This window comes from Gasterosteus aculeatus, chromosome 21 (genome assembly GCF_964276395.1).
Source record: "Gasterosteus aculeatus chromosome 21, fGasAcu3.hap1.1, whole genome shotgun sequence".
NCBI lineage: Eukaryota > Metazoa > Chordata > Actinopteri > Perciformes > Gasterosteidae > Gasterosteus > Gasterosteus aculeatus.
In genome coordinates, this window is record NC_135708.1 from 6,781,016 (window position 1) to 6,787,015 (window position 6,000).

The 6,000-nt window shown below is 45.8% G+C and overlaps 1 protein-coding gene across 1 annotated transcript in view; it reads right to left on the bottom strand.

Annotated features, from left to right (window-relative positions):
* Positions 1-5,128: 5,128 nt before the first annotated feature.
* The window catches only part of hccsb (holocytochrome c synthase b), a gene marked incomplete in the record, with an annotated part of 4,377 nt that continues 3,505 nt past the window's right edge, over positions 5,129-6,000 (bottom strand). Inside the window, 1 exon segment of the mRNA XM_078097032.1 lies at positions 5,129-5,996.

A 6,000-nucleotide genomic window follows, 5' to 3' on the forward strand; every position in this document is an offset into this window, starting at 1 on the left:
ACCACTAGATGTTCTCTAGATGTTCTCCAGAGCCTGTGCACTGCACCTTTTGAGCCATAACCTGCTCGTTCCATTGGACATTCCCACAGTGTCCGAGGGGTAAAAGGAGAAGTTGCTGATGCCTTTAGTCTTAAGTGAAATATCTTCAAGTGACAGCCGGGCGTTTCCCATCATGCCCTGGGGTCAGTTGGTGGGGAGCAGCTGTGGCCGACATGTTCCTGCAGTGCAGTGATCCATGGTGATGCGTCCAGCACACGCTGGGCTCATCTTATACATTTAGGTACGGAGCCTCGGTCTGACTTTTTGGCTCCTAAAGGCAACAGAATAATTGACATATTTTCAGATATGGCAAAGCAACATTGGAGCAGCATTGTAATTGTCATCTATCTGCACCATGTCCACTGGTGTCTCCCGTCCAGCTCTGTTTTGGGTCTCTACCAGTGAAATATTTGTAAATATCTGTAGCTGTGTTCACCAGCTCTAACTGTGCCTGTCTGATGTACAATACCGTGAGTTTATCAGAGCCTTCTTCCTGTCTTACATTTCCCGTTGCGGCAGAAAGAACTAAAACAGGAGGGTGCTGAGTTGTTGCTTTTTGTGTGTGAAGAAGGAGCGACGCCTTTCACATCACGCAAGGATTTGGGGATGCTGTTGTTATCATGAGCAAACATGGAATAGTTAGTGCTGCCTTAATAATCTGTAGGATCTTGTTTCATTGTTGATGGAATCTTGGTTGTTCCTGCACAGCATATCTCTTGGCATCAATATGTCATTTACATGTTCCATAAATGATGCTGCGACGGTTCTCCTCGTTTTAAGACACAATTTGATCCTCCAGCCGGAGCACGTTATGAAACATAATTAGGAGTGAGATTAACCTGACAGCAAATGTTCTCCATTTTAAACTGCTGTGGAATCAACACACAGCGTACAAAAAGTCCCTTTCAACAGACACCTGGATGATGCGTGTTCCCACTGATTTACATGTTAAACCAAGAGAACCCGGGGCTGATAGCGAGCCGACCCGTGGAGAGAGCTGGCTAGCGGTGGTGTGAGCAGATGCCCCGTGGCAGACATAAGGCCTTTGGTATGGAAATGGGGACTGCAGAGAGCAGAATGTGACAAAATACCAGACCTCCACGCAGAACGCCACGGGCTTCTTGAACATCTGCTGAGGGCTGAGCGGCCATCTGACACATGGGAAATCAACACGCACATCTCAGGTCTCCGTGGTCGAATTCAATTCAATTCAATTCATTTTATTTGGATAGCCCAAAATCGCAAATTACAAATTTGCAATTTACTAATTTTTGTACAGTGTGTACACATACAACATCCTCTGTCCCGAAACCCACCATCAGCACAGGATCACACAAACAGTAAACAACCCACAATCAGGAATTACAACATCATTCCATTCACATGCACTTTGGATTGGGAAAATTGGGAGAAATTAACATAAAATCCATTTCACCAGGGACGAAATGCTCCATTTGTTTAAAAAATAGCTAATCATGACTATTTTACAGACTAATCTCATAAAATGACATGCCTTAAATTAATAGAATGGGCTTAGCTTAGCCTAAGCAAAGGTAACCATAGGTAAGGCAAAGCGTTTCCATCAGCAGATTCATTTACACATCATGTCTCATGTGCTTAATCTCAAAAACAACAATTTGCTGTGTTATGGGGGAGGGGGGGGACTGTTTCCTGGCGGCCATGAGCAGTTGCCAGGTAACCAGCAGGAAGACTGTAGGAAGTCGCCCAGCTGGCGGGTTCTCACTTCTCTGAAAACGCAAGGGCACATTTTCAAATTCAAAATCATTTTTATAAATCAACTGTGTATCCAAAATCTAAACTGGTCCTTTCCTCGCTATCAGCCCGGGTTCTCCTGGTTTAACACGTAAATCAGTGGGAACACGCATCACCCAGGTATCTGACTTTTTGTCCGCTGTGTGTTGATTCCACAGCAGATTAAAATTCTGAAGCACTCATTTGACTCAAAGACATTGTGACGTCACCCCGTTGGTGTGCGGACTTCAGTTTGGCATTTAGCCATCGCCTTTAAAGTGACCATATTTTGACGGTGGAGGAGTGATGGAGAGACGCCATAGATTGCACTGGCATCATTAAAGACCCATCAATCACAAGGTAGCCCCGGTAGCTCAGATGTACCCACCATCAGCTGTAACCCCCATCAACAGAAACCATTGGGAAGGGAAAGGACAAAGGCTTCAGGAAAGTTTATGATGGCAGTAACAGTAATGTGACTAACAGCAGCAGGTGTCAGAAGGACACCATGGCAAGAGGCAGGACCAGGATCCAGATAGAAGCAGGATTTATAAAAACGGCATCATTAGGCTGAAAAAGCAAAACAAACCCATCACAGAGATCATCATTAGGTCATTCATCAAGTGTGGCCAAATCAATCAACCACCCGTTTGGTACATTCTTAAAAAGACGGCAAGCTCTAGTGAGCTTCGCAACACCAAAAGACCCAGAAGACCAAGGAACACCCCTGTGGTTGATGAGGGTAGGGCTCTTCAACCAGGTAGAAAAACACCTTAAGCTGTGGGTCGGATCTAAAACACTCTCCAAGTCACCTGACATGAATCAATTGAGCCTGCATTTCACTTGCTGAAGACAAAGCTAAAGGGGAACAGCCCAAAGACCAGCAGGAGGTGAACAGTGTAAGCAGGGGCCTGGCGGAGCATCAGCAGGGAATGGGATGTCTATTGCTTCCACACTTCAGGCTGTCATTGACTGCAGAGGATTGGCGGCCAAATATCAAAAGCGACAATTTGAATTATGGCTGTTTTACTTTATCCGATTACCATTGTAAGTCGCTTTGGAGTGACATAATGTAACGTAATGTCCCTTCAAAAGGGAGGACCATTTTTACTATTTGTAGTAATTACATCACCGTTCATCTGATTTGGATGTCAATACCCGGAAAATGAAGCTGAGTCGGCAGTCAAAGCATCTTGATGGTTTCCTTTTAAAATCCATTGTGATTGTGTACCGAGCCAAAATGACCCAGGACTTCATCAAATAAAACATTTGCACGTAGAGGGCTGTCCACATTAATGTGTTAATCTATTCGATTAATGTGGCCGAGATGAATGCGATAAATGCATTTAATCAATTTCACAATGTGCGATTAATTAATTGTTTTTTTACTCTATTGAAAGCCCTACTTTTTTTTCTCAGGGCAGGAAGATTCCAGACCACTGGGAAGTCTGAATGTGATGACACACTCAGAGAAACCCATGTAGCCGGTCACTGTGTTGAGCCTACGGACAAGCAGCGGCCATATCGTGCCTGTGAGGAGTCTTCTTGTGGACTCCGCAGTGTTTTCCGTTGTCTCCTGTGTCCATTGTTCCTGTCTTCTGTGAGGAGAGGGTTTGCGTTTCCTGTGATGCTCTGATGTCCTTGTGTCTTCCTTGTTGTCTTGTTATCTAGTCCTCTTCCCTTTCCCCTCCAGCTGTGCCTCGCCCAGCGTTCAGCACCCTGGGTATTTATACCCGTCTTTGCGCTCTCCGTCATTTGGCTTGACATCTTTACTCAAAGCGGCTGTGTTGCCCATGGCGACCGGGCTGCCTTTGCTTCCTGGACATTGTGTTCCTAATCTGAGAAAAGGTAGTTAATTATTTATTCCCTGGCCTGTTGTTTCTTCTTTTCTATTCCGACAATGTGTGATGGATTTAAAAGAAACCCTTTTAAAGCAGCTTGTCAGAGAACAGACATATCAATACAGAGCACGGTACGTATATACACAATGACAGTGGAACATGAACAATGAAATATTCTGGATCACTGCCTGAACCTCATTGTTGAAGATTAACACTTTCATTGTGCCGTTCAGATCAGGTGTTTCAATTCTAGTCAACCAGCTCCCTCCCGTGTTCATCTCCAGAACTACATCTCCATGGGAAAGAAAAAAAGTGATGTGATAAAGCAAAATGAGGTGTTGAAACTGTCTTAACTGTCACAATTGATCCCGCGTGGATGGAACAGGCATAAGTGGAGGAAGGAGAAACTTGGAAACTTGTTTCACTATGGGAATCGCCTCGGCGTGACCAACTAAGGAAGCTCCAATGACACCACGCCACGCAGTGACAGACAGGTCGAACTGTGCTGGGGCCCCGCCCCCTCATGTTACCACAGCCGACCGCCCCTCGCAAATCATTCTAGAGCGATTTCTTTGTGTCAATGCAAGGAGGGATGTGTGGTGAAACACCTCACTCTGTTATCAAAGAACCGTAACCCAAAGTTCTTTTTCTAACTTCGTTCGGTGTTTCACTACGGGAGATACAGACCGCTCCCGTATTGCATGCCGTTCCCGAAGCCAAAGACTGTTTAGCCCGGTAATGACCATCACAGGGACTCTGGCGCGTTGGCCCCTAGCACAGCGTGTGCTAAGGAAGGCCCTGAGACATCTAGCCTGTAAATGCTTACACAAGTGTGAGGTGTAGACCAGCTTGCTGCCGCACAAATATCCTGCACTGGAACCCCCTTGAACAGGGTCCATGAAGGGGCCGTACTCCTCGTGGAATGAGTCCTCAAACCCTGGGGGGGCTGCAAACCCCTACAGCTATAGGCTAGAGATATGGCCTCCACAATCCAGTGGGACAGCCTCTGGCGTGACAATGGCGTTCCTTTGTGAGAATTGGCCCAGAACACGAACAGCTGAGCTGCTGTTCTGAAACGTGCCGATCGACTCACATACAAATGGAGGCTGTGTAATAAATATTGGCTGTGATTGGAATACGGGACTGGAGCTGTCCCTGACGGGACATATCAAAATCACCCATATATCGGGATGTCCCGGACAATTCGGGACGGTTGGCAACCCTACGTAACGCTCTGTGGGTGTTTGATAACTGGATAAACCCTGTGTTAGTTCGTTAGGCAGCCGAGGTGAGACGTCGTTCTGGTTCTTTAGAACCAGCTGTGATGCCACCGTGTGGCCAGTCCCCTCCGCTGCGCGTTTCAGTGCATTTGTCACCTCCCTGTTTAACCTGGGCAGTGCTCGGGTACACAGAGGACTAAACGGTCACCTTCATGATGAACAGAAGAGAGACGACTGAAGGAGTCACGTATCTCGTGCTTTACAAACACAATATGATGCAGAGGCAGAAGTCTTTGCTTTATTCTCAGTTTAGTTGATGAGCTGAACTGGTAAAATGATTTATTTTTTATAATACATACAGGAACTTCAAGCACCAAGTTTATGCCCTCAGAAATGTAATCAATCAATAAATAGAAAGTAAAGTCACACATGAAATGTTGAATATGTGAACAGATTTTACAACAAGGGAGTAACTGATCAGTTGTATCCTGACAATTTAAAAAAATAGAACTATATCCCTCAGAAAGTCAAACTAGTCTCACGTCCATCACCCACTACCCGGTCACCATGGTAACCGGTGTCAAATTAGATGCAGGAACCCTTTCTGCCGCAACTCATAACTGCCGTAAAGCGAAAGCAGCGGAGATATTGGGGGCGTCCTGGTGGGACATTTCCATACAGGCAACACGCCGACTCCTTTCAGCCTCTAGATGAAGATCAGTGAGCTACGTTTTGCCCCGTGCAGTAAAATGTTCCCCTCTGTGGAAGTCTGGTCCAAAACACATACAGTTTATGACTTTAACTAATGCTCAGAACTGCACATTTAGGCAAAGCAAGCTCGCAACTCCAGCATGCTAACACACTCAACTTATGCAACCTCCACAAGCTACTATTTAGACTTTAATATGTTTCTGGCAGAGGGATCGGTGTCACAGAGCGCTTTTGGAATATTGAACATTGTCATGGAACGTTAAAATAAATGGTTCACAATGAAGCAACAGCAGGCCGTGTGTGTGTGTGTGTGTATCGACTTTCAGATTGAGACCCTCTAAAATGCTGGAGAATCATCGAGGCCATTTTCTGGGTCCGCCTCGTGAATAAGTGAAGAGTGTAAAGTCTAGAGCCGAGCTGAAGTAAGACCAGGCCGC